At 48.6% G+C, this 11,540-nt stretch overlaps 1 long non-coding RNA gene across 1 annotated transcript; it reads left to right on the plus strand.

Annotated features, from left to right (window-relative positions):
* The first annotated feature begins 692 nt into the window (after positions 1 to 692).
* Positions 693 to 1,818, plus strand: LOC115833792. Its single transcript, XR_004029079.1, has 2 exons — positions 693 to 797; positions 1,425 to 1,818. It is a non-coding gene; the product is annotated as an uncharacterized LOC115833792 (long non-coding RNA).
* The last annotated feature ends 9,722 nt before the right edge of the window (positions 1,819 to 11,540 follow it).

The following is an 11,540-nucleotide window of genomic DNA, read 5'->3' on the forward strand; positions in this document are numbered from 1 at the left end:
TCTTCTTTTAAGAATTGTCTATTCATATCCTTAGTCCACTTTTTGACAACGGTCAGCAAAGTAAACAGACAACCCACAGAATGGGAGAAAATCTTTACAATGTATACATCTGACAAAAGACTAACATCTAGGATCCACAACAAACTCAAACAAATCAGTTAGAAAAAAAAATCCCATCAAAATATAACTAAATGCCACCTGTACCCCAATAAATTATAGAAAATTAATAAAAATAATTTTCATGTATTATTCAAGAGTAAAAATCGTATTAAAAATAAAATGGAGGGGCTTGTCAAGTCTGATATAAATTCGTAATTACATGTATTATCCTAGACAGCTCAAGGAGGACAGGACTCCTAGGGGAATGTCTGGCTCTGGGTTGCCTGCAGCCCAGTCTCCCACACCTCCCCCTACCCGCCCCCCGCTTCCCCGACCCCAGCCATTGCAGTCTTACTGCTACCTCCAGGCCACCGCCATTTTTTAAAGAGGCCCCAGCCTGACTTCAAGGAGCAGAGCCTAAGTCGGCGCAGCTAATGCGCATGCGCCTGGCGCGAGCTGATTCTTGAGTCACAGTGACCTCCAGGGTCCGCCTGGTGATGGGTCCCTGAGGCGTGGCAAAACAGGACCCCTTCGTGGCAGTGCGTCGGTGTCGAGGCTCCAGCCTGACATCTCCAGGGGGTCGAGAGGAATGATCTCCGGATGTCAGGAGTCACGGAGGGCCGACCAGGATGAAGAAACTTCAGGAGGAGTCCCAGGGAAGCAGCGCGGGATCCCAGCCTCAGGCCTGCCCAGATGGTGTGCGGGCGAGTCTCCCCCCGCCCCGGCAACTCGCGCCCCTTCTGATCTCCAGGACAGGCCTGCAGTATGCCCGTGGGCTGCTCTCTTACCCGATTGTCCTTCTCGCGGAGAGCAGAACCCGGCAGCCTCAAGGGCTGCCTGGGGTTGGGTGTTTCTGTGCCGCTGCTGTATGTCTGTGTGTGTGTGTGTGTGTGTGTGTGTGTCTGTGTGTTTCTGTGCCGCTGCTGTATGTGTGTGTGTGTGTGTGTGTGTGTGTGTGTGTGTCTTTCACTCCTTCCTCTCTCTCTCCTCTCTCTCTCTGTGGCTGTGTGTGCCAGCGTGCGTGTGTGTTTTGGGATGACTATGCCCTGTGCGCTGGAGGGCTGTTTCTTGCATGTCGGCCTGTATTTGATGAGGCTCTTTCTATGTCTCTGCCTGGGACGACTGACCAGCTGGTCTTTTTCCCAGGCGGTTCCAGTTTGGGTTTGTGAAGGCCTTGGCAATGCGGGTAGCTGCGATGGACCCGCAGGGGTTGAAATCTACTCCCCATCCTGAGAGGCCTCTTTTCTAGGATCAAGACGGCCTCACCACACCCAAGGACAGTATTTTAAAAAGCATCACAGGAGCTCATTGTCCTTCTGAGGGAGGAGTGCAGACGGACCTCCAAGAAGACGGTTCTAACTCCTCCCGCCCTCTCTTCCCATTGAGAAATGGAGCCCCAGCGCGACACAGGCTTGGAGAAGAAGTCGAGAACGGGACGTGGCAAGGATCTCTGTCACTCCAGCGCTGGCCTTTCTGGCCAAGTCACCCTTTGGCACTCCTTCCCGGAAGCCCATGGCGGTGGCATTGTGCTGTGTCCCGCCTGGGCTCTGACCTCTACTCTGTCCTCCCTCTTGCTCTGTCTGCCATGTTTCTGATGGGCCTGGATGCTTCTGGGTCTGGCTCAGTGTCTTCCACAGTGAACACTTTTGAGTCCATCAGGGAGAAACTGCGTGGAAATCCGTTTCATGATTGTTGTCATCACAAATCATCAAAATGTCATCTGATAGAACACATTTTTCTACGTTAATTTACTTATGAGACATTTACAAGGGTATAGAATAATGTACTCAGTGAATGTAGTCGTCTCATTTAATCTTTAATGTTTTCGATGACGATATTTTTTGTTTTTTGAGACAGAGTCTCACTCTGTCACCCAGGCTGGAGTGCAGGAGGAAGATCACAGTTCACTGCAGCCTCGACTTCCCAGGCTCAAGGGTCCTCCAACCTCAGTTTCCCAAGTAGCTGTGGCTACACGCATGCACCACCATATCCAGCTTTTTGTAAATTTTGTAGAGATGAGGTTTTGCTGTCTTGCCCAGGCTGGTCCCGAACTCCTGGGCTCCAACAGTCTGCCCACGTCAGCCTCCCAAAGTGCTGGGATTACAGGCATCAGCCATCAAATCTGGCTAGGATGACTTGGTTTTCTTATTGGCATATTCTATATTCACCAAATAAAGTATCTACAGTCTCAGTCCAGGTACGTTAGGCAAAAATAAATAAATAAATAAATAATCTACAGTAATTTTGCATACTTATATTCTAAATTTATGTACAAATCCATAGCTTATATGGTCTAATTTTAAAGTTTTTAAAACAATATAAGTAATGGCCATGTAAATCTTTTCATAGCTTTTTTAAATTAAAATAGATTTGAAAGTGTACCTATATCATTTTGGGTTTTTTTGTTTTTGTTTTTGTTTTTTGTTTCTGGAGTGCAGTGACGTGATCTGGGCTCACTGGAACCTCTGCCTCCCAGGTTCAAGCAATTCTCTGCTTCAGCCTCCCTAGTAGCAAGGATTACAGGCACCCGCCACCATGCCCAGCTAATTTTTTTTTTTTTTTTTTTTTTTGTATTTTTTAGTAGAGACGGGATTTCACCATCTTGGCCAGGCTGGTCTTGAACTCCTGACCTCGTGATCCACCCAACTTGGCCTCCCAAAGTGGTGGGATTACAGGCATGAACCACCGCTCCCAGCCCCTAAATCTTAAAAATATAAAGAGACATAAATCAGTTTTAAATGAGTTTAGCATTACATTTCCAATTGTTTATATTTCGATGAGGACTGACTGAATTGTATTTTTTAAAAAACCATCTGGCCAGGCTCAGTGGCTCACGCCTGTAATCCCAGCACTTTGGGAGGCCGAGGCAGGTGGACCATCTGAAGTCGGGAGTTTGAGACCAGCCTGACCAACATGGGGAAACCCCGTCTCTACTAAAAATACAAAAAATTAGACGGGCGTGGTGGTGCATGCCTGTATTCCCAGCTTCTCGGGAGGCTGAGGTAGGGGAATCACTTGAACCCAGGAGGTCAGAAGTTGCGGTGAGCCAAGATCAAGCCATTGCACTCCAGCCTGGGCAACAAGAGTGAAACTCCATCTCAGAAAAAACAAAAACAAAGACAACAAAATCTCCATGTAGCCTTGAATTAGTAACACATCTATCTTTTCTTTGATGTGGGGTCTGCTTCTCTTCACAGAAATTTTGCATTCTTTTCTATTAGCAGTGAAAGAGATGCTGTACATGACAGTCTTATCTTTTATTCAAATAGAAAGATTATCAAACTATTTCTGAAGACAATGCTTTTAAATATTATTTCTATATTAATCTTTTAAGTAAACAATTTCTATCTTATTCCCTATATACTTGTTGTATTATACTTTACTTTTTATTTTTTAAATTATATTTTTATTTGAGTCACAAGGAGAAAGATTCACTTGTGGTTCACATCAAGTGTTCAGAATCATAAAAGGAGAGAAAGGTTTGATCCCTAGCAAAGCCCTCAAGGGGGAAACCAAAACGGACTGAAATAAGACAATACCCCATATAAAGAGATGAATGAGTGGCTACACACACACACACACACACACAAACACACACGGATGATGTGCACAGAGGCACATTTCACATGGTCATTTCTGTTTCTTTTTAAATACTGGTTTTTGGGGTGGGATTTTGATTTTTCCAGCTATAAGAAAAGGCCCAAAAGTGCATATGTGAGGGGGGAAAGGCAGAAACTCAGCAATAAAGTAGTTTTCCCTGGAGGAACATGAAGGGGAGGAAACAGGAAGCAGTGTTGGGAGAGTTCACTCTTCTCACCCTTGGGCTTCCTGCATTTTATTATTGGTCCACAAAAGTTCTATTCACATTGTAGCTTCCAGGCATCTTACTTCCTGAGATCGTAGACTGGCTGAAAGACCTCTGGGAACTGTAGAGAAGACCAGGGGCTCAGGCCAGCCTTCAGGGCTCTGTGCTTTTCTAGGGATGGATGGCTCTGGTAGGGAACAAAGACGCCCAGCAGCCCTGGGCCCCTCAGCACCAGTGTGAAGGTCCCTCCTCTCTCTGGGGATGTGTAAGAAAATGGCCCCTACTTTAAGGACACAAAGAGTAGAGGGAGGAGGCCCTGCAGCAAGATTCCATGGCTGGCTCCCCTTGTCTGGGAAGGGAAACTAAGCTGAGCAACGACAGGCTGTTTCCTGCTGCTGTGGGCCCTCCTCCCACCACTCACCACTCTCCCAAATGCAGGTCTTCTAATGGGATGTGTCCCTGACCTTTGGTCCCCAAATCCGCATTGTACTTTGAGAGCAAGAGGAAAGAGAATGCACCAGCACCACCCCCGAGACTCCCAAGATCACTTCCCCAAGAGATTCTCTGCCTCCCCAGCCCCCAAACTGCCCAATGTAAGATACTCTACCCACTTCCACCTAAGCCGGGGCCAAAAAAGAAAAGGATTGGTCAGGCAGGGGCTCCTTGCCCACAGTTATTTAGTCATTTCCTTAACCTCTGATTTGGGGCAAATATCACCCGGGCTCAGGTGATCCTCCTATCTCAGATCCCCAAGTAGCTGGGACTGTGGGGGCGGACCACCATGCCTGGCTAATTTTTGTGTTTTTAATAGAGACGGAGTTTCGTCGTGTTGTCCAGGCTGGTTTTGAACTTCTGAGCTCAAGTGATCCATTTCTTCGGCCTTCGAGGTGCTGGGATTGCAGGTGTGAGCCACCACGCCTGGCCCCTTATGATTTTCTTAATAACGTTTTCTTTTGTTTAGCTTGTTTTATTGTAGGAAAATTGTATATAATACATATAACATACAAAATATGTGTTAATCTACTGTTTATGTTATTGATAAGGCTTCTGGTTTTTGGGGAGTCAGAAGTTGTATGTGGATTTTTTTTTTTTTTTTGAGATGGAGTCTCGCTTTGTCGCCCAGGCTGGAGTGCAGTGGTGTGATCTCGTCTCACTGCAACCTTTGCCTCCCAGGTTCAAGCGATTCTCCTGCCTCAGCCTCTGGAGTGGCTGGGACTCCAGCACGCCCAATTAATTTTTGTATTTTTAGTAGAGACAGGGTTTTACCATGTTGGTCAGGATGGTCTTGATCTCTTGACCCTGTGATCCACACACCTCGGCCTCCCAAGGTGCTGGGATTATAGGTGTGAGCTGCTGCGCCCAGCCTGTATGTGGATTTTTGACTGTGCAGGGATGGAGGTGGCGTCCCTAATCCCTGCGTTGTTCAAGGATCAGTTGTGCTTCCCCTGTATGGGCAAAGGCTATCTTATTTACCTGAGATGTGATAGTTCCCATTTCTCCAAAGCCTCGTTTATCTTTGAATCTTTTTGTTTTGTTTTGTTTTGTTTTTGTTTTTGTTTTGTTTTTTGAGACGGAGTCTTGCTCTTGTTGCCAGGGCTGGAGTGCAGTGGCGTGATCTCGGCTCGCTGTAACCTCCACCTTCTGGGTTCAAGCAGTTCTCTTGCCTCAGCCTCCCGAGTGGCTGGGATAACAGGCGCACACCACCACACCTGGCTATTTTTTGTATTTTTAGTGGAGACGGGGTTTCACCGTGTTGGCGAGGCTGGTCCCGAACTCCTGACCTCAGGTGATCCACCCACCTCGGCTGGGATTACATCAGATCTAGAAATAGTGAAGAGATATTTATTGTTTATAGCAGGTCATCTCTATTTAGGTTTGTAATTTCAAACTAGAATAAAGGGACAGGGAGGAGACTTACGACGTGATGAAAGGAATGGAGGACTCCAGCAGTTTTTTTAAAAATTAGTGTTATTTGGCTGGGTGCAGTGGCTCACGCCTGTAATGGCAGCACTTTGGGAGGCCGAGGCAGGCGGATCACAGGGTCAGGAGATCGAGACCGTCATGGCTAGCACGGTGAAACCCCATCTCTACTAAACAAAATGCAAGGAATTAGCCGGGCGTGGTGGCGGGCTCCTGTGGTCCCGGCTGCTCGGGAGGCAGAGGCGAGAGAATGGCGTGAATCCGGGAGGCGGAGCTTGCAGTGAGCCGAGATCGCGCCACTGCACTCCAGCCTGGACCACGGAGTGAGACTCTGTCTCAGATTAAAAAAAAAAAAAAAAAAGAAAAGAAAAAAGAAAGAAAAAAAAAGAAAGAAAATATGCCTGGAGTGACAGAGCCTTCCCGCAGCCCTTATCCACAGTGGGCTGCAGACCCAAGGGCGGCCCCCACCTAGGCTACACCAGCCCCTTACCTTCTGCTCTGCACACTGCAAAGGCAGATGGCTGGGCTTTCCCCACTCAGAGATTCGGGAAGGAGGAATTCATTTCAAAGACAAGGGAAGGAACTTCTCTTCCCCCAGGGCCCTCTCCTCTCACTGTGGGTTTTGAGGAAATTATCCAGGGAAGAGGACTCTGCACAGGCCCACATACCCTCAACTGCACACAGGCCCAGAGACACCTGCGGACACGCTGCCTGCTCCATCTCTCACACTCGCGTGTCAGGCACCCGCAGACACTCATGCTCCTGCCTTTGCCCGCCAGGTCTTGGAGACATAGTGGCCCCTGCCGGCTTTGTGCATCTGCAAGTCCACTTGGCATTGAGCTGGGGAGAGGAGGCCATGGAAGGCCCATGGCATCTTCCCAGCAGGAGCAGGGAGGGGCGGCCCACCTAACGCAGATCCCTGGAGCTGGGGGAGCTGGGGGCGCTGCAGACCCATAGGCCCGAGGCGTCTTTGCCCTCCCCTCGGACCACGGCTCAGACCACGGCTTCCGGCTTCCTCTTAAGCTGGGTGGGTCCCTGAAGACTGGGGGTAGGCGTGGGGAAAAGGGGCTGCAGGGGAGAACTCCCCGTTCTCGTCCTTCCTGCGGCTGTCCTACAATTTAAAAAGGCGAACTTGACCCAAACTGTGCTTCCTGGGGCGCCCTTTGTTCACTGCAGGTCTGCGTGGGCAAGAGGCAGAATCACTGGATGCGAGGAACGCACGGGGCGTGGAGGGAGCGTTCGCCCTGCTCCTATCGTCGCCCTGGAGGAGGGAGAAGGTGGAGAGGGAGACCCCGGTGGAAGAGCAGCCCCCTCTTTGAGAAAGAGAGGCAGAGCCCCTCGCACCGGTTCCTACACAAGGCGGAGCCCAGTCCTCATCCCAGGGACAGGGAGTGGTTCTCACTGTGGGGACTGCGTGGAGCCCCTGCCTGGGGGTCCTGGAGTCTCCGCCTCCCCCAGCCACGGGACGTGCGGGTGTGTGAGAAGCTGGGCGGGAGGATGTGAGGGGAGAAGGTAGGCGTCGAGGCCGGGGCAGGTCTCCCGTTCCAGCCCCCGAGAGGCCCAGGCCCCTCCATCAGGAGAGACACCCAAGCCGTCGGCCAAGGCCAAGGGGAAGCCTCCCGCGAAGGAGCTCGGAGGCCGCAGGAGACGGCTTAAGTCGGCAAAAGCAGCCAGAGCAGGGACAGGGTCTCAGGATGTGGCAGGGTTTAAAGAACAGAGGCCCTGAGGACAGGCTGGGCGCCCGGGCACCGAGGCTTCCACGCTCTCGGCCGCCGTCCCTGGGTCTCTCGTGCGCCCCCGGCCCGCACTTCCCGCCACGCGAATCGGCTGCTGGGCAGCCCCGTCCTGAAGGAGCGCGGTCCTGCCGGTGGCGCAGCAGTCGCGAGGGGCCGCGCTGCCTGGAGAGCGGGGCTGCGGCTCCCGGCGGCCACCCAGGCCTAGGCCCCCGGCTGCTGCAGGCTGTGGCGAGGCTGCCGCCGTCCTGGGAACCTCGGCGCTCGGGATCGGGCCCTGCCCCGCCGGACCACGCGTTCTTCCCCTGCTCCTCCCGGCGTCCTGGCTCCGGGACTCCTGGTTCTTCACTCTCGGGACTCCGGGCGTGTCCCCGCCGCGCCGGAGCCTCTGCCAGGTTCTCAGACGCCCGGCGCCGCTGACTGCGGAGCGCGCTGGGCTGCTGGAGGCTCCGCCAGGCCCGTTCACAGCCCCCAGGACGCCGGCTCGAGTTCCCTTCCAGTCCGCTGGCGCCTGTCCGCGTTTGCCCGTCTTTGTTTATTCCACACCTAGAGTTTTAAACTTAACGAGCTTTTCAAAAACATATTCTCTCCAATTCTGTGGATTAGACGTCTTTTAGGTTTTTTCTTTGTTTGTTTGTTTTGAGACAGGGTCTCACCCTGTCGCCCAGGCTGCAGTGCAGTGGCGCGATCTCGGCTCACTCACTGCAACCTCCGCCTCCCAGGTTCAAGCGATTCTCCTGCCTCAGCCTCCTGAGTAGCTGGAATTACAGGCACCCGCCACCAGGCCCGGCTAATTATTTTTTATTTTAGTTTTTGTAGGGATGGGGTCTCCTTATGTTACCCAGGCTGGTCTCAAACTCCTGGGCTCAAGCGGTGCTCCCGCCTTGACCTTTCAAAGTGCTGGGGTTACAAGTGTGAGCCGCTGCGCCCAGCCCCATTTCTGAAATAAAAGATTCTCTTCTCACTGAAGTTAAATCCCCCCCACACTGGAATCTATCCCTGGCTCAGAGTTGTGTTTTATTTTGAACTTATAATTAGTCATATGATTAAATATTATATCCAGTCCCTTGTCCATCACTAATGACCCGTTTTAATCCTGTGATTTGTTTATCTCCAGTTTATCTCTTTTCCACGGATGTGTCCCATATGCGTTTCACATTATAAGTATTTAAAAATATTCACTCTGTTTTCTTTCCTGTCATATATACATATATGAAAGAAAGAAAGAATGCAGCAATATCTGGTGTTCCATAAGAAAAGAAAATTAAGCCATAAATTTTACTTAGTATGTTATATAGGTTAAATAAAATATTTTAGAAAGGAAATGCTTTTGAAAAAATTTATTTTATGATCCTAAACCTTTGAAAACAGGTGTAGCACAATTATATTAATCTTGGAGAAGTGCTCAGTTAGATATATCTCTATAGACATGTGTAGATATATAGGCATCGATATAGAGAAATATCAATTTTTCTTTAGCGTGAAAAGGGAAGGCATTTCAACAACGGTGAACCAGGGAAAACATATCTCATTTAAACTGCTTAGACTGATAAAAATTTAAATGAATAAATATTTAACGTGATGATGAATAAGGACAGAATTCTCATACATAATATTAGGATTATAAAGTGTTTCACATTTAGGAGTTGGCAACCAGACAATATCTATTAACATTTAAAATACAGAAAAGGGGCCATGTGCAGTGGCTCACACCTGTAATCTCAGCACTTTCGGAGGTTGAGGCAGGCAGAACACAAGGCCAGAAGTTTGAGACCAGCCTGGCCAGCATGGTGGAACCCTGTCTCTACTAAAAAATACATTTAAAAAAATTAGCCGGGCATGGTGGCACATGCCTGTAATTTCAGCTACCCAGGAGGCTAAGGCAAGAGAATTGCTTGAACCCGGGAGGCAGAGGTTGCAGTAAACCGAGATTGTGCCACTGCACTCCAGCCTGGGCAACAGAGCAAGACTCTGCCTCAAATAAATAAGTAAATAAATAAAATACAGACAAGAAGCACGTAGCAATGCTAGTCCTGAGAATCTCCCCCCAGGGCCACAAATGCAGGTGAAAAGACAAGAGCACAGTGCTGGACCCCAGTGTTTCCACAGGGTGACCAGTATCTGCCAGGATTTACAGAGGTTCCCCCCTTTCATGTATGCACTTTTTGCACATTTTCTGAGATTCCAACTTTATAATAAAATCAACAGTAAAACAAATTTAATTTTGATATATCATTTTCCAAAATAAAACGACGTTCCAAAAGAGACCCTTTTTTGTCTGTTTGTTTGAGACAAAGTCGCACTCTGTCACCCATGCTGGAGGGCAGTGGCACGATCACGGCTCACTGCAACCTATGCCCCCAGGTTCAAGTGATTCTCCTGCCTCAGCCTCCCGAGTATCTGGGATTACAGGCACCTGCCACCATGCCTGGCTAATTTTTTGTATTTTTAGTAGAGACGGGGTTTCTCCATATTGGCCAGGCTGGTCTCGAACTCCTGACCTTGTGAACTGCCCACCTCGACTTCCCAAAGTACTGGGATTACAGGCATGAGCCACTATGCCCAGCCAAGGCCCTTTCAACTCACTGTGCAGCTGAAGGGTATGCCTGAGGCTACCCAGGAGAAAAGTCATTAATAAAGGCATGGCAAAGCACTACTCTGTTTTTTCGGTCTCCTGTTTATGCCACAGTGGAGAAATAGCCTGAGCTGAATCCTGCTGACTTCTTTCCCAGCAGTGAGCCTGGACCTTAAAGCAGCATTGTTCCCTCCTCTCCACCAATGCCTCCCAATCTGCCAGGCTGTGTTCACTGACATCAGCTGCATCTGAGGGTCACTGAGGCCAGTGGATCTAGGGGAGCTTTCTGCTGGGCCAGAATTCCTCCACTGTCACATGCTGGACACAGCAGTGGACACAGCAGTCAGCTCCTCACAGTCGATTCTTATATATTAAAATAATATTGGAGATTCTGAAACACACCAAGAAATATGGGACTCAATGTAACAGTGAAACAGCAAAATAATTCACATAACTAACTTCATTTCCGTTTAAGGTGCCTTCTTCTATTCCTGCATGTAGGCCAGGATAATTTTACAGCACTGAGATAAAATGAAAAGCAGCAATCATATAGTCTTTGAAACTAACTCTGAGGTTAAAGGGGAAGTATATAAACAACTATGTTTTGGTGGAGATTTATAGGAGCATTGTGACCTGGCCAAGGACAAGGAAGTTCCCAGCCTCCTCAGACCCTCGCTGGCTCCCAGGTGTCTGTGGTCCTTAGCCCCCTCCGGATCTCAACCCCCTCCCCTTTGCCAGCCCTTTACATAAAAAGAGCCTGACATTTGTACGAACTTAAGCTGCTTCTTCAGAACATTAGTCCACTATCTTATTCATTTTCTGGATCTTCAAACTAAAGTCACCTTCCTTGCCCCAACTCCTTGTCTCCTGACGTATTGGCTGGTGTGCAGGAGCAGAATGAGGTCAGGTTGGACTTGGTTACATTACTTTCTCTTCACAAAAAGTTCAGATTTCCTTTTGCAGTGGAAAAACTGCTGTACTTGAGTGCTTCATCTTTTCTTCTAATGGAAACACTATCAAACTACATTTCTCAAAATAATTCACTGTAAATATCATTTATATGTTATTGTAAGTGAATAACTGATATTTTATTCTCTACATACTAATTATACTTTGAAAATATATGCACTTTTTCAGTAAAGACTTTCAGTACTCTCTAGCAATATTTTTTTCTAGAGTTATATTCCCAATAGTTATGTCATAAATTAAAGCCACATTTTTTGCTTAAGTATGTATACATTAAAAAACAAAAGAAGGCTGGGTGCAGTGGCTCACACCTGTAATTCCGGCATTTTGGGAGGCTGAGGTGGGCGGATCACTTCAGGTCAGGAGGTCGAGACCAGCCTGGCCTACATGGTGAAATCCCGTCTGTACTAAATATACAAAAATTAGCTGGGTGTGGTGGCGC

Source organism: Nomascus leucogenys, unplaced genomic scaffold (assembly GCF_006542625.1).
Source record: "Nomascus leucogenys isolate Asia unplaced genomic scaffold, Asia_NLE_v1 000154F_7082709_qpdss1sc, whole genome shotgun sequence".
Taxonomy (NCBI): Eukaryota; Metazoa; Chordata; class Mammalia; order Primates; family Hylobatidae; genus Nomascus; species Nomascus leucogenys.